Raw genomic sequence first — 25,640 nt, forward strand, 5'->3', positions numbered from 1 at the left:
ATACAGCCTCTCAAACAAATACAGCCTTTCAAACAAATACAGCCCCTCAAACAAATACAGCCCCTCAAGCAAATACAGCCTCTCAAACAAATGCAGCCTTTCAAACAAATACAGCCTCTCAAACAAATACAGCCCCTCAAACAAATACAGCCTTTCAAACAAATACAGCCCCTCAAACAAATACAGCCCCTCAAACAAATACAGCCTCTCAAACAAATACAGCCCCTCAAACAAATACAGCCTCTCAAACAAATACAGCCCCTCAAACAAATACAGCCCCTCAAACAAATACAGCCCCTCAAACAAATACAGCCTCTCAAACAAATACAGCCTCTCAAACAAATACAGCCTTTCAAACAAATACAGCCCCTCAAACAAATACAGCCCCTCAAACAAATACAGATCCTCAAACAAATACAGCCTCTCAAACAAATACATCCCCTCAAACAAATACAGCCCCTCAAACAAATACAGCCTCTCAAACTAATAGAGCCCCACCCAATAATACAGATCCTCAAACAAATACAGCCTCTCAAACAAATACAGCCCCTCAAACTAATACAGCCTCTCAAACAAATACAGCCTCTCAAACAAATACAGCCCCTCAAACAAATACAGCCCCTCAAACAAATACAGCCCCTAAAACAAATACAGCCCCTCAAACAAATATAGATCCTCAAACAAATACAGCCTCTCAAACAAATACAGCCTCTCAAACTAATGGAGCCCCACCAAATAATACAGCCTGTCAAACAAATACAGATCCTCAAACAAATACAGCCCCTCAAACAAATACAGATCCTCAAACAAATACAGATCCTCAAACAAATACAGATCCTCAAACAAATACAGCCCCTCAAACAAATACAGATCCTCAAACAAATACAGCCTCTCAAACAAATACAGCCTCTCAAACAAATACAGATCCTCAAACAAATACAGCCCCTCAAACAAATACAGATCCTCAAACAAATACAGATCCTCAAACAAATACAGATCCTCAAACAAATACAGATCCTCAAACAAATACAGCCCATCAAACAAATACAGATCCTCAAACAAATACAGCCTCTCAAACAAATACAGCCCCTCAAACAAATACAGCCCCTCAAACAAATACAGTCCCACAAACTAATAGAGCCCCAACAAATAATACAGATCCTCAAACAAATACAGCCTCTCAAACAAATACAGCCTCTCAAACAAATACAGTCCCACAAACTAATAGAGCCCCAACAAATAATACAGATCCTCAAACAAATACAGCCCCTCAAACAAATGCAGCCTCTCAAACAAATACTGCCTCTCAAACAAATACAGCCCCTCAAACAAATACAGCCTCTCAAACAAATACAGCCCCTCAAACAAATACAGCCCCTCAAACAAATACAGCCTCTCAATCAAATACAGTCCCTCAAATTAATAGAGCCCCAACAAATAATACAGATCCTCAAACAAATACAGCCCCTCAAACAAATACAGCCCCTCAAACAAATAGAGCCTCTCAAACAAATACAGTCCCTCAAACTAATAGAGCCTCTCAAACAAATACAGTCCCTCAAATTAATAGAGCCCCAACAAATAATACGGATCCTCAAACAAATACAGCCCCTCAAACAAATACAGCCTCTCAAACAAATACAGCCCCTCAAACAAATACAGTCCCTCAAACTAATAGACCCTCTCAAACAAATAAAGACTCTCAAACAAATACAGCCCCTCAAACAAATACAGCTCCTCAAACAAATACAGACTCTCAAATAAATACAGTCCCTCAAATACAGCTCCTCAAACAAATACAGCCCCTCAAACAAATACAGATCCTCAAACAAATACAGCCTCTCAAACAAATACAGCTCCTCAAACAAATACAGCCTCTCAAACAAATACAGCCCCTCAAACAAATACAGTCCCTCAAACTAATAGACCCTCTCAAACAAATACAGACTCTCAAACAAATACAGCCCCTCAAACAAATACAGCTCCTCAAACAAATACAGACTCTCAAATAAATACAGTCCCTCAAATACAGCTCCTCAAACAAATACAGATCCTCAAGCAAATACAGCCCCTCAAACAAATACAGCCCCTCAAACAATTTCAGCCTCTCAAACAAATACAGACACTCAAATAAATACAGTCCCTCAAACAAATACAGATCCTCAAGCAAATACAGCCCCTCAAACAAATACAGCCCCTCAAACAAATACAGCCCCTCAAACAAATACCATCCCTCAAACAAATACAGCCTTTCAAACAAATACAGCCTTTCAAACAAATACAGCCCCTCAAACAAATACAGCCTCTCAAACAAATACAGCCCCTCAAACAAATACAGCCTCTCAAACAAATACAGCCCCTCAAACAAATACAGCCTCTCAAACAAATACAGCCCCTCAAACAAATACAGCCTCTCAAACAAATACAGCCCCTCAAACAAATACAGCCTTTCAAACAAATACTGTCACTCAAACAAATACAGCCTCTCAAACAAATACAGCCTCTCAAACAAATACAGCCTTTCAAACTAATACAGCCCCTCAAACAAATACAGCCTCTCAAACAAATACAGCCTTTCAAACAAATACAGCCCCTCAAACAAATACAGCCCCTCAAGCAAATACAGCCTCTCAAACAAATGCAGCCTTTCAAACAAATACAGCCTCTCAAACAAATACAGCCTCTCAAACAAATACAGCCTTTCAAACAAATACAGCCCCTCAAACAAATACAGCCCCTCAAACAAATACAGCCTCTCAAACAAATACAGCCCCTCAAACAAATACAGCCTCTCAAACAAATACAGCCCCTCAAACAAATACAGCCCCTCAAACAAATACAGCCCCTCAAACAAATACAGCCTCTCAAACAAATACAGCCTCTCAAACAAATACAGCCTTTCAAACAAATACAGCCCCTCAAACAAATACAGCCCCTCAAACAAATACAGATCCTCAAACAAATACAGCCTCTCAAACAAATACATCCCCTCAAACAAATACAGCCCCTCAAACAAATACAGCCTCTCAAACTAATAGAGCCCCACCCAATAATACAGATCCTCAAACAAATACAGCCTCTCAAACAAATACAGCCCCTCAAACTAATACAGCCTCTCAAACAAATACAGCCTCTCAAACAAATACAGCCCCTCAAACAAATACAGCCTCTCAAACAAATACAGCCCCTCAAACAAATACAGCCCCTCAAACAAATATAGATCCTCAAACAAATACAGCCTCTCAAACAAATACAGCCTCTCAAACTAATGGAGCCCCACCAAATAATACAGCCTGTCAAACAAATACAGATCCTCAAACAAATACAGCCCATCAAACAAATACAGATCCTCAAACAAATACAGATCCTCAAACAAATACAGATCCTCAAACAAATACAGCCCCTCAAACAGATACAGATCCTCAAACAAATACAGCCTCTCAAACAAATACAGCCTCTCAAACAAATACAGATCCTCAAACAAATACAGCCCCTCAAACAAATACAGATCCTCAAACAAATACAGATCCTCAAACAAATACAGATCCTCAAACAAATAGAGCCTCTCAAACAAATACAGCCCCTCAAACAAATACAGCCCATCAAACAAATACAGATCCTCAAACAAATAGAGCCTCTCAAACAAATACAGCCCCTCAAACAAATACAGCCCCTCAAACAAATACAGTCCCACAAACTAATAGAGCCCCAACAAATAATACAGATCCTCAAACAAATACAGCCTCTCAAACAAATACAGCCTCTCAAACAAATACAGTCCCACAAACTAATAGAGCCCCAACAAATAATACAGATCCTCAAACAAATTCAGCCCCTCAAACAAATGCAGCCTCTCAAACAAATACAGCCTCTCAAACAAATACAGCCCCTCAAACAAATACAGCCTCTCAAACAAATACAGCCCCTCAAACAAATACAGCCCCTCAAACAAATACAGCCTCTCAATCAAATACAGTCCCTCAAATTAATAGAGCCCCAACAAATAATACAGATCCTCAAACAAATACAGCCCCTCAAACAAATACAGCCCCTCAAACAAATAGAGCCTCTCAAACAAATACAGTCCCTCAAACTAATAGAGCCTCTCAAACAAATACAGTCCCTCAAATTAATAGAGCCCCAACAAATAATACGGATCCTCAAACAAATACAGCCCCTCAAACAAATACAGCCTCTCAAACAAATGCAGCCCCTCAAACAAATACAGTCCCTCAAACTAATAGACCCTCTCAAACAAATACAGACTCTCAAACAAATACAGCCCCTCAAACAAATACAGCCCCTCAAACAAATACAGCTCCTCAAACAAATACAGACTCTCAAATAAATACAGTCCCTCAAATACAGCTCCTCAAACAAATACAGCCCCTCAAACAAATACAGATCCTCAAACAAATACAGCCTCTCAAACAAATACAGCTCCTCAAACAAATACAGCCTCTCAAACAAATACAGCCCCTCAAACAAATACAGTCCCTCAAACTAATAGACCCTCTCAAACAAATACAGACTCTCAAACAAATACAGCCCCTCAAACAAATACAGCTCCTCAAACAAATACAGACTCTCAAATAAATACAGTCCCTCAAATACAGCTCCTCAAACAAATACAGCCCCTCAAACAAATACAGATCCTCAAACAAATACAGCCCCTCAAACAAATACAGCCCCTCAAACAAATACAGCCTCTCAAACAAATACAGACACTCAAATAAATACAGTCCCTCAAACAAATACAGATCCTCAAGCAAATACAGCCCCTTAAACAAATACAGCCCCTCAAACAAATATAGCCCCTCAAACAAATACAGCCTCTCAAACAAATACAGACTCTCAAATAAATACAGTCCCTCAAACAAATACAGATCCTCAAACAAATACAGCCCCTCAAACAAATACAGATCCTCAAACAAATACAGATCCTCAAACAAATACAGATCCTCAAACAAATACAGCCTCTCAAACAAATACAGCCCCTCAAACAAATACAGCCTCTCAAATAAATACAGACTCTCAAATAAATACAGTCCCTCAAACAAATACAGATCCTCAAGCAAATACAGCCCCTCAAACAAATACAGCCCCTCAAACAAATACAGCCCCTCAAACAAATACAGCCTCTCAAACAAATACAGACTCTCAAATAAATACAGTCCCTCAAACAAATACAGCTCCTCAAACAAATACAGATCCTCAAACAAATACAGCCCCTCAAACAAATACAGCCCCTCAAACAAATACAGCCTCTCAAACAAATACAGACTCTCAAATAAATACAGTCCCTCAAACAAATACAGATCCTCAAGCAAATACAGCCCCTCAAACAAATACAGCCCCTCAAACAAATACAGCCCCTCAAACAAATACAGCCTCTCAAACAAATACAGACTCTCAAATAAATACAGTCCCTCAAACAAATACAGATCCTCAAACAAATACAGCCCCTCAAACAAATACAGATCCTCAAACAAATACAGATCCTCAAACAAATACAGATCCTCAAACAAATACAGATCCTCAAACAAATACAGCCTCTCAAACAAATACAGCCCCTCAAACAAATACATCTCCTCAAACAAATACAGATCCTCAAACAAATACAGATCCTCAAACAAATACAGCCTCTCAAACAAATACAGCTCCTCAAACAAATACAGCTCCTCAAACAAATACAGATCCTCAAACAAATACACATCCTCAAACAAATATAGCCCCTCAAACAAATACAGATCCTCAAACAAATACAGATCCTCAAACAAATACAGATCCTCAAACAAATACAGCCCCTCAAACAAATACAGCTCCTCAAACAAATACAGATCCTCAAACAAATACAGATCCTCAAACAAATACAGCCCCTCAAACAAATACAGATCCTCAAACAAATACAGATCCTCAAACAAATACAGATCCTCAAACAAATACAGCCCCTCAAACAAATACAGATCCTCAAACAAATACAGCCTCTCAAACAAATACAGCCCCTCAAACAAATACAGCTCCTCAAACAAATACAGATCCTCAAACAAATACAGATGCTCAAACAAATACAGCCTCTCAAACAAATACAGCTCCTCAAACAAATACAGCTCCTCAAACAAATACAGATCCTCAAACAAATACAGATCCTCAAACAAATACAGATCCTTAAACAAATACAGCCCCTCAAACAAATACAGATCCTCAAACAAATACTGATCCTCAAACAAATACAGATCCTCAAACAAATACAGCCCCTCAAACAAATACAGCTCCTCAAACAAATACAGATCCTCAAACAAATACAGATCCTCAAACAAATACAGATCCTCAAACAAATACAGCCCCTCAAACAAATACAGATCCTCAAACAAATACAGATCCTCAAACAAATACAGCCCCTCAAACAAATACAGATCCTCAAACAAATACAGATCCTCAAACAAATACAGATCCTCAAACAAATACAGCCCCTCAAACAAATACAGATCCTCAAACAAATACAGATCCTCAAACAAATACAGCCCCTCAAACAAATACAGCCCCTCAAACAAATACAGCTCCTCAAACAAATACAGATCCTCAAACAAATACAGCTCCTCAAACAAATACAGCCCCTCAAACAAATACAGATCCTCAAACAAGTCTGGTCCCAATCTATTTCTCCATAATTTTGTCTATAATAGCCCTGTTAATAAGTAATAATTACTAATTTAGTAAATCATAAGCAAACGAGTAACTAAAGCTGAGGGAGGAGAGTACTCTAGTTAGCATTTAATATTTATAGTAGAAATCTAGTGCTCGGTACCATATAGTTAATTGTAACTTAATTTAGTAAGGATTTAATAAATATTTATTTTAATTTAATTTATTAATTAGTGATAGAAATGTCAGTTTGAGGGGTAAAGTGCTTCACCTGTGAGATGTGGGAGGTCCGTGACGCTTCCAGTGTTCCGGGCGACTACATCTGCAGGAAGTGTACCCAGTTGCAGCTCCTCACAGACCGCATGGATCAGTTAGAGCAGCAATTGGATGCACTTAGGAGCATGAAGGTGGCGGAAAGCGTCAAAGACAGGAGTTTTAGAGAAGTGGCTACACCCAAGGTGCAGGCAGATAGATGGGTGACCGCTAGAAGGGGCAGGCAGTCAGTGCAGGAATCCCCTGTGGCTATCCCCCTCTCTAACAAGTATACCGTTTTGGATACTGTTGGGGGGGGATGGCCTATCAGGGGAAAACAGCAGCAGCCAGAGCAGTGGCACCACGGCTGGCACTGTTGTTCAGCAGGGTGGGACAAAGCGCAGAAGAGCAATAGTTATAGGAGACTCGATAGTCAGGGGCACAGATAGGCACTTCTGTGGACGTGAAAGAGACTCCAGGATGGTATGTTGCCTCCCTGGTGCCAGGGTCAAGGATGTCTCTGAACGGACAGAGGGCATTCTGAAGGGGGAGGGTGAACAGCCAGAGGCTGTGGTGCACATTGGTACTAACGACATAGGCAGGAAGAGTGACGAGGTCCTGCAGGGGGAGTTCAGGGAATTAGGCAGTAAATTAAAAAAACAGGACCTCTAGGGTTGTAATCTTGGGATTACTCCCTGTGCCGCGTGCCAGTGAGGCTAGAAATAGGAAGATAGTGCAGCTAAACACATGGCTGAACAGCTGGTGTAGAAGGGAGAGTTTCAGATATCTGGACCATTGGGCTCTCTTCAGGGACAGATGGGACCTGTACAAGAAGGACGGGTTGCATCTAAACTGGAGGGGCACAAATATCCTGGTGGCGAGGTTTGCTAGCGTCACTCGGGAGGGTTTAAACTAGTGTGGCAAGGGGGTGGGAACCAGAGCAGTAGGACAGCAGGTGAAATAACTGAGGGGGAACTAGTAAATAAGGCCAGTAAGACTAAGAGGAAGAGCAGGCAGGGAGATGTTGCTGAAAACAGCGGGACTGGTGGTCTGAAGTGCATTTGTTTCAATGCAAGTAGTATAACAGGTAAGGTAGATGAACGTAGAGCTTGGATTAGTACTTGGAAATATGATGTTGTTGCTATTACAGAGACTTGGTTGAAGGAAGGACAGGATTGGATTTTGATGCTTCAAGTGGGATAGAGGGGGATGTAAAAGGGGTGGGGGGGTTGCATTACTGGTTAAGGAGAATATCACAGCTGTACTGCAGGAGGACACCTCGAAGGGGTCATGCAGCGAGGCAATATGGGTAGAGCTCAGGAATAGGAAGAGTGCAGTCACAATGTTGGGGGTTTACTACAGGCCTCCCAATAGCCAGCGGGAGATAGAGGAGCAGATATGTAGACAGATTTTGGAAAGATGTAAAGGTAACAGCGTTGTAGTGGTGGGTGATTTTAACCTCCCCTACATTGACTGGGACTCACTTAGTGCTCGGGGCTTGGATGGGGCAGAATTTGTAAGGAACATCCAGGAGGGCTTCTTGAAACAGTATGTAGATAGTCCAACTAGGGAAGAGGCTGCACTGGACCTGGTATTGGAGAATGAACCGGGCCAGGTGGTCGAGGTTTCAGGAGGGGACCATTTCGGGAACAGTGATCAGAATTCCATAAGTTTTAAGGTACTTGTGGATAAGAATAAGAGTAGTCCTTCGGTGAAGGTGCTAAATTGGGGGAAGGCTAATTCTAACAATATTAGGCAGGAACTGAAGAATTTAGATTGGGGGCGGCTGTTTGAGGGTAAATCAACATCTGACATGTGGGAGTCGTTCAAACGTCAGTTGATTAGAATCCAGGACCAGCATGTTCCTGTGAGGATGAAGGATAAGTTTGGCAAGTTTCGGGAGCCTTGGATAACGAGGGATATTGTGAGCTTAGTCAAAAAGAAAAAGGAAGCATTCGTAAGGCCAAGAAGGCTGGGAACAGACGAAGCCCTTGAGGAATATAAAGACAGTAGGAAGGAACTTAAGCAAGGAGACAGGAGGGCTAAAAGGGGTCATGAAAAGTCATTGGCAAACAGAGAATCCCAAGGCTTTTTATATGTACATAAAGAGCAAGATGGTAACCAGGGAAAGGTTTGGCCCACTCAAGGACAGAGGAGGGAATCTATGCATGGAGCCAGACAAAATGGGCGAGGTACTAAATGAGTACTTTGCATCAGTATTCACCAAAGAGAAGGACTTGGTGGATGATGAGTCTAGGGAAGGGAGTGTAGATAGTCTGGGTCATGTCGTTATCAAAAAGGAGGTGGTGTTGGGCGTCTTGAAAAACATTAAGGTAGATAAGTCCCCAGGGCCTGATGGGATCTACCCCAGAATACTGAGGGAGGCAAGGGAAGAAATTGCTGGGGCCTTGACTGAAATCTTTGCATCCTCATTGGCTACAGGTGAGGTCCCAGAGGACTGGAGACTAGCCAATGTTGTTCCTTTGTTTAAGAAGGGTAGCAAGGATAATCCAGGAAATTATAGGCCGGTGAGCCTTACATAAGTGGTAGGGAAATTATTAGAGAGGATTCTTCGGGACAGGATTTAGTCCCATTTGGAAACAAACAAACTTATTAGCGAGAGGCAGCATGGTTTTGTGAAGGGGAGGTCATGTCTCACTAATTTGATTGAGTTTTTTGAGGAAGTGACGAAGATGATTGATGAGGGAAGGGCGGTGGATGTTGTCTATATGGACTTCAGTGAAGCCTTTGACAAGGTCCCTCATGGCAGACTGGTACAAAAGGTGAAGTCACACGGGATCAGAGGTGAGCTGGCAAGATGGATACAGAACTGGCTCGTTATTGGAAGACAGAGGGTAGCAGTGGAAGGGTGCTTTTCTGAATGGAGGGATGTGACTAGTGGTGTTCCGCAGGGATCAGTGCTGGGACCTTTGCTGTTTGTAGTATATATGAATGATTTGGAGGAAAATGTAGCTGGTCTGATTAGTATGTTTGCGGACGACACAAAGGTTGGTGGAGTTGCGGACAGTGATGAGGATTGTCAGAGGATACAGCAGGATATAGATCGGTTGGAGACTTGGGCGGAGAAATGGCAGATGGAGATTAATCCGGACAAATGTGAGGTAATGCATTTTGGAAGGTCTAATGCAGGTGGGAAGTATACAATAAATGGCAGAACCCTTAGGAGTATTGACAGGCAGAGAGATCTGGGCGTACAGGTCCACAAGTCACTGAAAGTGGCAACGCAGGTGGATAAGGTAGTCAAGAAGGCATACGGCATGCTTGTTCATCGGTCGGGGCATAGAGTATAAAAATTGAAAAGTCATGTTGCAGCTGTACAGAACCTTAGTTCGGCCACACTTAGAATATTGCGTGCAATTCTGGTCACCACACTACCAGAAGGACGTGGAGGCTTTGCAGAGGGTACAGAAGAGGTTTACCAGGATGTTGCCTGGTCTGGAGGGCATTAGCTATGAGGAGAGGTTGGATAAACTCGGATTGTTTTCACTGGGACGACGGAGGTGGAGGGGTGACATGATGGAGGTTTACAAAGTTATGAGCGGCATGGACAGAGTGGATAGTCAGAAGCTTTTTCCCAGGGTGGAAGAGTCAGTTACTTGGGGACATATGTTTAAGGTGAGAGGGGCAAAGTTTAGAGGGAATGTGCGAGGCAAGTTCTTTACACAGAGGGTGGTGAGTGCCTGGAACTTGCTGCCGGGGGATGTGGTGGAAGCAGGTACGATAGCAACGTTTAAGAGGCATCTTGACAAATACATGAATAGGAAGGGAATAGAGGGATACGGTCCCTGGAAGTGCAAAAGGTTTTAGTTTAGGCAGGCATCAAGATGGAGGCTTGGAGGGCCGAATGGCCTGTTCCTGTGCTGTACTGTTCTTTGTTCTTTGTTCTGCATCTCTCTGGCAAGACAGTGCTAGCCCAGTGACTGCAGAATGGTTGGTGGAAGGCGGCAGACTTTGGGCTGGATTTTATGGGCCCCTCTGAGGCAGGGTCAGAGTTGGGGGGTGGCCGTAGAATTGCAACAGGAGGCAGGGAGTGGAGGGCCCATCACCTCCTCGACGCAAAGTAATTTTGTCAGGGGCGGGTTCGGCCTATGGCGGCCTTCCCGCCCACAGGCCAACTAAGGCCCTTAAGTGGCCTATTTAACCAGCGGTGAGGGGTGGGGAGCGGGGAGGCTTCTGCCACACGGAGTTTTCCCAGTAATGGAAAGCACCTTCCCTGCAGGTTTGCTGGGGGTCTCTCCGCCGTGGGCAACCTCTGGCCCACGGAGGACCTGGGCTGGGAAATGCTCGAAGTCCTTGGACCCCCACCTCTGCACTTCATGCCCCCCTTCCCTCCACACCTCCACAATTGTGGTTCCATGACAGGCAGAGACAGGAGAATTTAGAATGGGAAATAGAGAAATGGCAGAGAAGCTAAATAATTACTTTGTATCTGTCTTTCTGGAGTCGGTACAAGAGGTCTCCCTGAAATAATTGAGATCCAAGGGACTATTGAGAATGAGGAACTGAAAGAAATTACAATTCGTAAAAAAGTAGTATTGGAGAAAGTAATGGGATTGAAAGTTGATAAATCCACGGGACCCGATGAACTTCACCCCAAAGTGTTGAAAAAGATCTCGACAGAGATAGTGGATGATTTGCTGATCATCTTTCAAAATTACAAAATTCATCAATGGTGCCTGCAGATTGCAAATGTAACTCCACTGTTTAAGAAAGAAGGGAGAGAGAAAATGGGGAACTACAGTCTTGTTGGGCTGAATTTTACTGACCCCTTAACATCAGGGGTTGTGTCAGGGGGTCCTGGAAAATCCTTCAGGGCGAGACCAACCACAGGCCTTGACGCCGGAAAGGCCTCGCCCCATTTTACCAGTGCCGTTGAGGCCTCGGGGTAGCCCCTCCCAACCCCCCTCCCCCACTGCTCATCAGAAAAACCATCATTAACATATGTATATTAATTACACTTGCAGAATAATGACTTACCTTGTGGTGACAGCGGTCCCACACCAATGTTCCTGCCAGTGGGGATGGAGAATTTACATTTTTTGGGGGGCATGAAAAATAATGAAGTGCTTATTCATTGAGTGGGGAGGAGAGGGGATTGGATGTTTAGTTTAGTTTCGAGATACAGCACTGAAACAGGCCCTTTCGCCCACCGAGTCTGTGCTGATCATCTACCACCCATTTATAGTAATCCTACATTCATCCCATATTCCTACCAAACATCCCCACCTTCCCCTACCACCTACCTATACTTGGGACAATTTATAATGGCCAATTTACCTATCAACCTGCAGGTCTTTGGCTGTGGGAGGAAACCGGAGCACCCGATGAAAACCCACGTGGTCACAGGGAGAACTTGCAAACTCCACACAGGCAGTACCCAGAATTGAACCCGGGTCACTGGAGCTGTGAGGCTGCGGTGCTAACCACTGCGCCTCAATTTTTTTCAAATCATTTCATAAATCTGTGGCTTTAAAAATTTAAATAAAATCCTGAAGCCCTTTAAAAATGGCACCTGTGCGGTGGCTCCAGCCGTTGTTGGCGGAGATGGAGCACGTGCCCCTCGGGCGGGCGTTCACCCCCCTCCCCGTTAATGAAACACCGCCTGATGTCAGTAGAAGGGAAAATACTAGAATCTGTTTTAAAGGATGTGATTACTGGACACTTAGAAAATAATGGGCTGAGTCAACATGGATTTATGAAGAGAAAATCATGTTTGACAAACTGGATGTTACTAGGAGAGTGGATAAGGGAGAATCAGTGGATGTGGTGTATTTGGACTTTCAGAAAGCTTTTGATAAAGCCCCACATAGGTAAGTAAGCAAAATTAAAGTGCATGGGATTTGGGGTAATATGCTGGATGGCACAGTGGCGCAGTGGTTAGCACCGTAGCCTTATATCTCTAGTGGCCTAGGTTCAGTTCTGAGTACTACCTCTGTGGAGTTTGCAAGTTCTCCCTGTGACTGTGAGGGTTTTCACCAGGTGCTCCAGTTTCCTCCCACAGCCAAAGACTGGCAGGTTGATAGGTAAATTGGCCTGAACTTTGAGCCTTGAAGCTCCCAGTTCGACAATCCAAGAAACTAGATACATGAAAATCAGTTACAGCATGTTTAAAATTATCGTTTTTGTATCTTCATACTTTTCGTTTTGAAGTAGTGGGTGTTAGTATAACACTTTACAGGCTGGTTTATAATCCACTAGGCTGCAACAGGAACACATTTTATGACCGTAACCATCTTTACACCAGTCTGTAGGGTGGTAAATCCTATATGTCACCCAGCTGACATGAAAAACTCTCTGGATAATCAACCCAGAGCCTGAGCTCTGATCTCTATTCATGTGTACAGTTTATAGTGCTAAGGGAAGTGAGGTTTGAAATTGTGGAGGCACTAACCATAGTTTTTTAGCCTTGCTTAGACTTGGTGGTGGTTCCAGAGGACTGGAGAATTGCAAATGTTCCACCCTTGTCCAAAAAAGGCTGCAAAGATAAGTCCAGCAACTATAGGCCAGTCAGTTTCACTTCGGCGGTGGGGAAACTTCTAGAAATAATAACTTGGGACAAAATTAATTGTCACATGAACAAATGTGGGTTAATTAAGGAAAGCCAGTATGGGTTTCTTCAGAGAAAATCAGGTTTAACTAACTTGCTGGAGTTTTTTGAGGAGGAAACAGAGAGGGTTGATGAGGGCAATGCTGCTGATGTGGTGTACATGGACTTCCAAAAGGCATTTGATACAGTGTCACACAGAGACTTGTGAGCAAAGTTAAAGCTCTTGGAATAAAAGAGACGGTAGTAACACGGATACTGAATTGGCTGAGTGGCAGGAAACAAACAGCAGTGGTTAATGGATGTTTTTCTTTCGGCTAGAGGAAGGTTAGCCGTGTTGAGACCCTTGCTTTTCCTGATATGTATTAATGACCTAGACCTTGGTATACAGGGCACAAATTCAAAGTCTGCAGATTAGATGAAACTAGGAAGCATTGTGAACTGAGGAGGATAATGTATCGAACTTCAAAAGGACATAGACAAGTTGTTGGAATGGACGAGATAAACTAAAGTGTATAATTCTAAAGGGGATGCAGGAACAGAGGGAAAGGTCCTCCTCAAAACCTGCCTCATTCGTTAGGTCACCAACACTATTATCTCCTTCCTTGGCTCAATGTAAATTGTTGACTGATTACACTTCTGTGAAGTATCTTGGGATTTTTTTCAACATTAAAAGCACCATATGAATGCAATATTGTTGTTTTTGTCATCGCCCTCATTATGATTCCTCCCTCAACCAATACTATCAAAAAATAAGCGATTGGATCATTCACCACACTGTCTGACATTGGTGGGGAAGATTAGCTGCAACTCGTTTATGTAACAGCAGCCACTGCTTCAATGTAATCTCCTCGGCTGCTTTCAATTACCTGAGGGGGTCGGGGAATAATGGTTCTCTGCCTCTCCCAGGAAGTTACATAACTGCGGGGTGCTCTCAAAGCATCTAACCATGATGGACCAGGCATCCTGCATTTGGGGTAGGCTTGATGGACCAACTGGTCCTTTCCTGTCCATCAATTTTATATGTTCATATGTACTCTAGAAGTGACGTGCTTTGAGATCTTTCACTGACATGATCACACATCATATACATCTTATCTAAAGGTGAAGGAGGTTTATAGTGGACTATCTGGCACTCAGTGCCAGTTTTATTGGTGCCTTGGAGATCCTTGTGTTGCATCACCTTCTGCATGAAGTAGCTTCAGTGATGTCACCCCCTCACTTCCTGGAATGACTCTATGGTAAAGATCAGGATGTTGTGAGTTCACACTGACCTTCCAGCTACTAGACTCCAGGAATTCATGCTACAAGCTGGGCAGTCTGTATCCACAGGCAGCAGAGTGGCTTCCAGATCAATCTGGAGTTTAGGCCACCCCTCTCCTCCAACTTTGATAATGTAACTGACTCCTTGGACTGGATTTTATTTCTGCAGGCGACGTGCCAGAAGATGGAAGGGACAATCCTGCCTCATCCCTTTATTGGACTCCCATCCGAATTCAATGGCGGGCAGGTTATTAACTGCCTGCCGTCCCATTTAAGGGACAAGAACCCTGCCTGTGATTTGCTGGAAGCTCAGCTCTACAGCAATGCCAGTGGAAGTGGTGGCCATTGCTAGAACTGCAGGAAGCTTGGGACCAGGATCAGACATGGAGCCTGGACTGCAGGTAAGTGGGGCTGGCTCACCTTGGCCAGTCAGGCATGCCCTGGTGAGGGGTGGTAGGGGAGTGGATGGTTGTTGAGGGAAGGGGGATGGGTGTTGGTGTAGGGGCAGCCTTTGCTGCTGGGGACCCTCCCTGGGCCATAGGTTGGCTCCTGCCTCCTACAGGGAGGAATGGATGGTCTCCCCATGTGGCGGAGGCCCCAACCAAAACATCCCCCCACTCCCCGCACCGCCAGCCACTGGTTAAATGCCAACCGTGACAGGAACAGGCCCTATGTGACCATTAATTGGCCACTTTGGATCTCAATGGTCACTGGGTGGAAAGACTGTTCTTGGCCTACACCCCCACCTCTAAAAAAATTGAATGGCATTGGGAAGGCAACGGGCCCTCCCCCCAGCAAACAGTCCCTCACTATTTAATGGGCCCCTCCACCTCCCTGCCCATCCCCTGAGGGCTGATAAAATTCAGCCCCTTCTGTTTCCCCTTTGGTCACATCACCGGGTCTCCCTCTCAAAGATTTCAATGCCACTAATAAAAAAAAAATGGTTTTCCCAAAATGACCAACAAATTCACAATGGGTTCTATAAATGGTGATTCCTGTCCAAAGCAAGGGGAAGCTGTCATTTACTGTATTAGACTATGGATCTCCAGGATTCAAAATCAGGATAATTGGCAAGTGTGGGCAGCTGCTTGTTTGACTTCACAACTTGGTGTTCCACTGCCCTTTAAATGACAGGTCTGTGAAGGACCACTGTGTAGGCCACAACCAACGCTGTCTACAAGGAGAGAAAATATACTATCATGAAGACCCCCCTCACCTGCCAAAAATGGGGCACATTAATTTTGTCATATTAACATTAATTTTAAAGTGTTGCTGGAGTGAAGAAATTACTTGTTTAAAGAGAGATCACCAGACACTTGGCTGCAGGACATTTGCATACTAAGAGACAGTGCTTGGAGAGACAAAAGAATTGCTCACGATTCAATTAACAGAGATTGGGCTTGGCAATGGTGATCCACATCTTGTTGGTGTAAGATATAGCACGACACCCCGTCCCCTCACCGAGAGCTTTGGAATCCAGAAACTGCAAGAGCGGTTGATCCCAAATAAGTCGAACCTGCTGGCCAAGTTGGGAGTTTTGAATTGTGCACACAGGACAGTTTTGTCAGACTGCCGATTGCAACTGAACCTGGAACAAGACAGCCTCTCTCCTGCCTGGCGCTCTCTCTCGCTTTCTCACAAGCCTCCAGACCTCCTGAGGTCATTTAAACCTCCTTGCCTTACAATTGATCTGATGAAATGTCACAGACCTGAAACGTTAACTCTGCTTCTCTCTTCACAGTTGCTGCCTGACCTGCTGAGTATTTCCAGCACTTTTTTTATTTCAGATTTCCAGCATCTGCAGTATTTTGCTTTTATGATTCTTCAAGTGTTCTGCTTTCATATCCCTAATAATAGATTCTAGCAGTTTCCCATGATCTGACACTTGAACATCTTAATTTGGGGGAAATTCTGCTGGAACAATTTGTCCAACACTCCCATTTCGACATCTCTTGTCATAAATACTTTGAGTGACTCTGGTGCAGTGGATGCTTTATGGGTGATTTTAATCTGCATATAAACTGGACAATTCAAATTGGCAAGGGTAGCATGGAAGACGTATTTATAGAGTGCCTCGGGGTTTGTTACTTACAGCAATATTTTGCAGTGACCAGGGACCAGGCTATTTTAGCTTTGGTATTGTGTAATGAGGTAGGATTAATAAGAGATCTTGTAGTTGAAGATTCTCTAGGGGGAAGTGATCATAACATGGTTGAATTTCAAATTCAGTTTGAGGGTGAGCAACTTGGCTCTCAAACCAGTGTCTTCAACTTAAACAAGGGCAATTACAGAGGTATGAAGAAAGAGTTGTCTAAAGCGGGCTGGGAAAATAGACTACAGCAGAAGTCAGTAGATGAGCAGTGGCAGACTTTTAAGCAGATATTTCAAAGCACTCAAAAAAATTTTATTCCAGTCAGAAGGAAGGACTCGAAGAGAAGGATGAACCACCCATGGATAATAAAGGACGTTAAGGAGAGTATCAAACCAAAAACAAAGGTGTACAATGTAGCGAACATGTAACAATCTTTATCACGAGGGAAAAAGGTGCTGGACAAACTGATTGGACAAAAGGCAGACAAGACACCAGGACCTGATGACCTGCATCCAAGGGTTTTAAAAGAAGTGGCTGCAGAGATAGTGGAGGCATTGATCATAATATACCAAAACTCACTGGATTCCGGTAGGATACCAGTGGATTGGAAAACTGTTAATGTGACACCCCTATTCTAGAAAGGAGGGAAACAGAAAGCAGGAAACTACAGACCAGTTAGCTTAACATCAGTCATTGGGAAAATGGGAGAGTCCATTATGAAGGAAGAAATAGCAGGACATTTAGAAAAAACATAATGCAATCAAACACCCCACTCACTCCCCACTTCCCCCCCCCCCCGCTGTCTCCCACACCCCACTCACTCCCCACTTCCCCCCACCGCTGTCTCCCACACCCCACTCACTCCCCACTTCCCCCCCCGCTGTCTCCAACACCCCACTCACTCCCCACTTCCCCCCCCGCTGTCTCCAACACCCCACTCACTCCCCACTTCCCCCCCCCCACTGTCTCCATCACCCCACTCACTCCCCACTTCCCCCCCCGCTGTCTCCATCACCCCACTCACTCCCCACTTCCCCCCCCGCTGTCTCCATCACCCCACTCACTCCCCACTTCCTCCCACCCCCGCTGTCTCCATCACCCCACTCACTCCCCACTTTCCCCCCCGCTGTCTCCATGACCCCACTCACTCCCCACTTCCCCCCCGCTGTCTCCATCACCCCACTTACTCCCCACTTCCCCCCCGCTGTCTCCATCACCCCACTCACTCCCCACTTCCTCCCACCCCCGCTGTCTCCATCACCCCACTCACTCCCCACTTCCCCCCCCCGCTGTCTCCATCACCCCACTCACTACCCACTTCCCCCCCCCCGCTGTCTCCATCACCCCACTCACTCCCCACTTCCCCCCCGCTGTCTCCAACACCCCACTCACTCCCCACTTCCCCCCCCCGCTGTCTCCATCACCCCACTCACTCCCCACTTCCCCCCACCCCGCTGTCTCCCACACCCCACTCACTCCCCACTTCCTCCCACCCCCGCTGTCTCCCACACCCCACTCACTCCCCACTTCCCCCCCTGCTGTCTCCATCACCCCACTCACTCCCCACTTCCCCCCCCCCGCTGTCTCCATCACCCCACTCACTCCCCACTTCTCCCCCCGCTGTCTCCAACACTCCACTCACTCCCCACTTCCCCCCCCCCCTCTGTCACCCACACCCCACACCCCACTCACACCCCACTTCCCCCCCCCGCTGTCTCCATCACCCCACTCACTCCCCACTTCCCCCCCCCGCTGTCTCCATCACCCCACTCACTCCCCACTTCCCCCCCGCTGTCTCCCACACCCCACTCACTCCCCACTTCCCCCCCTGTTGTCTCCATCACCCCACTCACTCCCCACTTCCCCCCCCCCGCTGTCTCCATCACCCCACTCACTCCCCACTTCCCCCCCCGCTGTCTCCAACACTCCACACACACCCCACTTCCCCCCCCCTCTGTCACCCACATCCACTCACTCCCCACTTCCCCCCCCCCGCTGTCTCCATCACCCCACTCACTCCCCACTTCCCCCCCCGCTGTCTCCAACACTCCACACACACCCCACTTCCCCCCCCCTCTGTCACCCACATCCACTCACTCCCCACTTCCCCCCCCCGCTGTCTCCATCACCCCACTCACTCCCCACTTCCCCCCCCCGCTGTCTCCCACACTCCACTCACTCCCCACTTACCCCCCCCGCTGTGTCCAACACCCCACTCACTCCCCACTTCCCCCCCCGCGGTCTCCAACACACCACTCACTCCCCACTTCCCCCCCCGCTGTCCCCATCACCCCACTCACTCCCCACTTCCCCCCACCCCGCTGTCTCCCACACCCCATTCACTCCCCACTTCCTCCCACCCCCGCTGTCTCCCACACCCCACTCACTCCCCACTTCCCCCCCCCGCTGTCTCCATCACCCCACTCACTCCCCACTTCCTCCCACCCCCGCTGTCCCCATCACCCCACTCACTCCCCACTTCCCCCCACCCCGCTGTCTCCCACACCCCACTCACTCCCCACTTCCTCCCACCCCCGCTGTCTCCCACACCCCACTCACTCCCCACTTCCCCCCCCCGCTGTCCCCATCACCCCACTCACTCCCCACTTCCCCCCCCCCGCTGTCTCCATCACCCCACTCACTCCCCACTTCCCCCCCGCTGTCTCCCACACCCCACTCACTCCCCACTTCCCCCCCTGTTGTCTCCATCACCCCACTCACTCCCCACTTCCCCCCCCCGCTGTCTCCATCACCCCACTCACTCCCCACTTCCCCCCCCGCTGTCTCCAACACTCCACTCAGTCCCCACTTACCCCCCCCGCAGTGTCCAACACCCCACTCACTCCCCACTTCCCCCCCCCACTGTCTCCAACACCCCACTCACCCCCCACTACTCCCCCCGCTGTCTCCATCACCCCACTCACTCCCCACTTCCCCCCCCCGCTGTCTCCAACAACCCACTCACTCCCCACTTCCCCCCCCCCCCCGCTGTCTCCATCACCCCACTCACTCCCCACTTCCCCCCCCGCGGTCTCCAACACACCACTCACTCCCCACTTCCCCCCCCGCTGTCCCCATCACCCCACTCACTCCCCACTTCCCCCCACCCCGCTGTCTCCCACACCCCATTCACTCCCCACTTCCTCCCACCCCCGCTGTCTCCCACACCCCACTCACTCCCCACTTCCCCCCCCCGCTGTCTCCATCACCCCACTCACTCCCCACTTCCTCCCACCCCCGCTGTCCCCATCACCCCACTCACTCCCCACTTCCCCCCACCCCGCTGTCTCCCACACCCCACTCACTCCCCACTTCCTCCCACCCCCGCTGTCTCCCACACCCCACTCACTCCCCACTTCCCCCCCCCCGCTGTCCCCATCACCCCACTCACTCCCCACTTACCCCCACCCCGCTGTCTCCCACACCCCACTCACTCCCCACTTTCTCCCACCCCCGCTGTCTCCCACACCCCACTCACTCCCCACTTCCCCCCCCGCTGTCTCCATCACCCCACTCACTCCCCACTTCCCTCCCCGCTGTCTCCAACACTCCACTCAGTCCCCACTTCCCCCCCCCCGCTGTGTCCATCACCCCACTCACTCCCCACTTCCCACCCCGCTGTCTCCATCACCCCACTCACTCCCCACTTCCCCCCCCGCTGTCTCCAACACTCCACTCACTCCCCACTTCCCCCCCCGCTGTCTCCATCAGCCCACTCATTCCCCACTTCCCCCCCCCGCTGTCTCCATCACCCCACTCACTCCCCACTTCCCCCCCCGCTGTCTCCCACACTCCACTCACTCCCCACTTACTCCCTCCCGCTGTCTCCATCACCCCACTCACTCCCCACTTCCCCCCCCGCTGTCTCCAACACTCCACTCACTCCCCACTTCCCGCCCCCACTGTCTCCAACACCCCACTCACTCCCCACTTCCCCCCCCGCTGTCTCCATCACCCCACTCACTCCCCACTTCCCCCCCCGCTGTCTCCAACAACCCACTCACTCCCCACTTCCCCCACCCGCTGTCTCCAACACCCCACTCACTCCCCACTTCCCCCCCCGCTGTCTCCAACACCCCACTCACTCCCCAGTTCCCCCCCCCGCTGCCTCCATCACCCCACTCACTCCCCACTTCCCCCCCCGCTGTCTCCATCACCCCACTCACTCCCCACTTCCCCCCGCCCACTGTCTCCATCACCCCACTCACTCCCCACTTCCCCCCCTCCGCTGTCTCCGACACCCCACTCACTCCCCACTTCCCCCCCCCCGCTGTCTCCAACACCCCACTCACTCCCCACTTCCCCCCCCGCTGTCTCCATCACCCCACTCACTCCCCACTTCCCCCCCCGCTGTCTCCAACACCCCACTCACTCCCCACTTCCCCCCCCCGCTGTCTCCAACACCCCACTCACTCCCCACTTCCCCCCCCGCTGTCTCCAACACCCCACTCACTCCCCACTTCCCCCCCCCGCTGTCTCCCACACCCCACTCACTCCCCACTTCCCCCCCCCGCTGTCTCCATCACCCCACTCACTCCCCACTTCCCCCCCCGCTGTCTCCATCACCCCACTCACTCCCCACTTCCCCCCCCCCGCTGTCTCCAACACTCCACTCACTCCCCACATCCCCCCCCGCTGTCTCCATCAGCCCACTCATTCCCCACTTCCCCCCCCCGCTGTCTCCATCACCCCACTCACTCCCCATTTCCCCCCCCCCCCGCTGTCTCCCACACCCCACTCACTCCCCACTTCCCCCCCCGCTGTCTCCAACACTCCACTCACTCCCCACTTCCCCCCCCGCTGTCTCCATCACCCCACTCACTCCCCACTCCCCCCCCCGCTGTCTCCATCACCCCACTCACCCCCCACTTCCCCCCGCGCTGTCTCCATCACCCCACTCACTCCCCACTTCCGCCCCCGCTGTCTCCATCACCCCACTCACTCCCCACTTCCCCCCCCGCTGTCTCCAACACTCCACTCACTCCCCACTTCCCCCCCCGCTGTCTCCAACACCCCACTCACTCCCCACTTCCCCCAGCCCGCTGTCTCCAACACCCTACTCACTCCCCACTTCCCCCCCCGCTGTCTCCATCACCCCACTCACTCCCCACTTCCCCCCCCGCTGTCTCCATCACCCCACTCACTCCCCACTTCCCCCCCCGCTGTCTCCAACACCCCACTCACTCCCCACTTCCCCCCCCGTTGTCTCCATCACCCCACTCACTCCCCACTTCCCCCCCCGCTGTCTCCATCACCCCACACACTCCCCACTCCCCCCCCCGCTGTCTCCATCACCCCACTCACTCCCCACTTCCCCCCCCGCTGTCTCCATCACCCCACTCACTCCCCACTTCCCCCCCCGCTGTCTCCATCACCCCACTCACTCCCCACTTCCCCCCCCGCTGTCTCCATCACCCCACTCACTCCCCACTTCCCCCCCCCGCTGTCTCCATCACCCCACTCACTCCCCACTTCCCCCCCCGCTGTCTCCATCACCCCACTCACTCCCCACCTCCCCCCCCCGCTGTCTCCAACACCCCACTCACTCCCCACTTCCCGCCCGCTGTCTCCATCACCCCACTCACTCCCCACTTCCCCCCCCCCCGCTGTCTCCCACACCCCACTCACTCCCCACTTCCTCCCACCCCCGCTGTCTCCCACACCCCACTCACTCCCCACCTCCCCCCCCGCTGTCCCCAACACCCCACTCACTCCCCACTTCCCCCCCGCTGTCTCCAACACCCCACTCACTACCCACTTCCCCCCCCGCTGTCTCCAACACCCCACTTACTCCCCACTTCCCCCCCCCGCTTTCTCCATCACCCCACTCACTCCCCACTTCCCCCCCCTCCGCTGTCTCCCACACCCCACTCACTCCCCACTTCCCCCCCCCCGCTGTCTCCATCACCCCACTCACTCCCCACTTCCCCCCCCGCTGTCTCCATCACCCCACTCACTCCCCACTTCCCCCCCCGCTGTCTCCATCACCCCACTCACTCCCCACTTCCCCCCCCCTGCTGTCTCCATCACCCCACTCACTCCCCACTTCCCCCCCCCGCTGTCTCCAACACCCCACTCACTCCCCACTTCCCCCCCGCTGTCTCCATCACCCCACTCACTCCCCACTTCCCCCCCCCCGCTGTCTCCCACACCCCACTCACTCCCCACTTCCTCCCACCCCCGCTGTCTCCCACACCCCACTCACTCCCCACCTCCCCCCCCGCTGTCCCCAACACCCCACTCACTCCCCACTTCCCCCCCCGCTGTCTCCAACACCCCACTCACTACCCACTTCCCCCCCCGCTGTCTCCAACACCCCACTCACTCCCCACTTCCCCCCCCCGCTTTCTCCATCACCCCACTCACTCCCCACTTCCCCCCCCTCCGCTGTCTCCCACACCCCACTCACTCCCCACTTCCCCCCCCCCGCTGTCTCCATCACCCCACTCACTCCCCACTTCCCCCCCCTCCGCTGTCTCCCACACCCCACTCACTCCCCACTTCCCCCCCCCCGCTGTCTCCATCACCCCACTCACTCCCCACTTCCCCCCCCGCTGTCGCCATCACCCCACTCACTCCCCACTTCCCCCCCCGCGGTCTCCATCACCCCACTCACTCCCCACTTCCCCCCCCGCTGTCTCCATCACCCCACTCACTCCCCACCTCCCCCCCCGCTGTCCCCAACACCCCACTCACTCTCCACTTCCCCCCCCGCTGTCTCCAACACCCCACTCACTACCCACTTCCCCCCCCGCTGTCTCCAACACCCCACTTACTCCCCACTTCCCCCCCCCGCTTTCTCCATCACCCCACTCACTCCCCACTTCCCCCCCCTCCGCTGTCTCCCACACCCCACTCACTCCCCACTTCCCCCCCCCCGCTGTCTCCATCACCCCACTCACTCCCCACTTCCCCCCCCGCTGTCTCCATCACCCCACTCACTCCCCACTTCCCCCCCCGCTGTCTCCATCACCCCACTCACTCCCCACTTCCCCCCCCCCGCTGTCTCCATCACCCCACTCACTCCCCACTTCCCCCCCCCGCTGTCTCCAACACCCCACTCACTCCCCACTTCCCCCCCGCTGTCTCCATCACCCCACTCACTCCCCACTTCCCCCCCCCGCTGTCTCCCACACCCCACTCACTCCCCACTTCCTCCCACCCCCGCTGTCTCCCACACCCCACTCACTCCCCACCTCCCCCCCCGCTGTCCCCAACACCCCACTCACTCCCCACTTCCCCCCCCGCTGTCTCCAACACCCCACTCACTACCCACTTCCCCCCCCGCTGTCTCCAACACCCCACTCACTCCCCACTTCCCCCCCCCGCTTTCTCCATCACCCCACTCACTCCCCACTTCCCCCCCCTCCGCTGTCTCCCACACCCCACTCACTCCCCACTTCCCCCCCCCCCCGCTGTCTCCATCACCCCACTCACTCCCCACTTCCCCCCCCGCTGTCTCCAACACCCCACTCACTCCCCACTTCCACCCCCGCTGTCTCCAACACCCCACTCACTCCCCACTTCCCCCCCCGCTGTCTCCATCACCCCACTCACTCCCCACTTCCCCCCCCGCTGTCTCCATCACCCCACTCACTCCCCACTTCCCCCCCCGCTGTCTCCAACACCCCACTCACTCCCCACTTCCCCCCCGCTGTCTCCATCACCCCACTCACTCCCCACTTCCCCCCCCGCTGTCTCCATCACCCCACTCACTCCCCACTTCCCCCCCCCGCTGTCGCCATCACCCCACTCACTCCCCACTTCCCCCCCCGCGGTCTCCATCACCCCACTCACTCCCCACTTCCCCCCCCGCTGTCTCCATCACCCCACTCACTCCCCACTTCCCCCCCCCGCTGTCGCCATCACTTCACTCACTCCCCACTTCCCCCCCCGCGGTCTCCATCACCCCACTCACTCCCCACTTCCCCTCCCGCTGTCTCCATCACCCCACTCACTCCCCACTTCCCCCCCCCGCTGTCTCCATCACCCCACTCACTCCCCACTTCCTCCCACCCCCGCTGTCTCCCACACCCCACTCACTCCCCACCTCCCCCCCCGCTGTCTCCAACACCCCACTCACTCCCCACTTCCCCCCCCCGCTGTCTCCAACACCCCACTCACGCCCCACTTCCCCCCCCCGCTGTCTCCATCACCCCACTCACACCCCACTTCCCCCCCCTCCGCTGTCTCCCACACCCCACTCACTCCCCACTTCCCCCCCCCCGCTGTCTCCATCACCCCACTCACTCCCCACTTCCCCCCCCGCTGTCTCCAACACCCCACTCACTCCCCACTTCCCCCCCCGCTGTCTCCAACACCCCACTCACTCCCCACTTCCCCCCCCGCTGTCTCCAACACTCCACTCACTCCCCACTTCCCCCCCCGCTGTCTCCAACACTCCACTCACACCCCACTTCCCCCCCCCTCTGTCACCCACACCCCACTCACTCCCCACTTCCCCCCCCCCGCTGTCTCCATCACCCCACTCATTCCCCACTTCCCCCCCCCGCTGTCTCCAACACCCCACTCACTCCCCACTTCCCCCCCCCGCTGTCTCCAACACTCCACTCACTCCCCACTTCCCCCCCCCGCTGTCTCCAACACCCCACTCTCTCCCCACTTCCCCCCCCCGCTGTCTCCAACACCCCACCCACTCCCCACTTCCCTCCCCCCGCTGTTACCCACACCCTGCTCTCTCCCCGCTTCCCCCCCCGCTGTCTCCCACACCCCACTCTCTCCCCGCTTCCCCCTCCGTTGTCTCCCACACCCCGCTCTCTCCCCACTTCCCCCCCCCCGCTGTCTCCAACACTCCACTCACTC

This window comes from Heterodontus francisci, unplaced genomic scaffold (assembly GCF_036365525.1).
Source record: "Heterodontus francisci isolate sHetFra1 unplaced genomic scaffold, sHetFra1.hap1 HAP1_SCAFFOLD_209, whole genome shotgun sequence".
Classification (NCBI taxonomy): Eukaryota; Metazoa; Chordata; class Chondrichthyes; order Heterodontiformes; family Heterodontidae; genus Heterodontus; species Heterodontus francisci.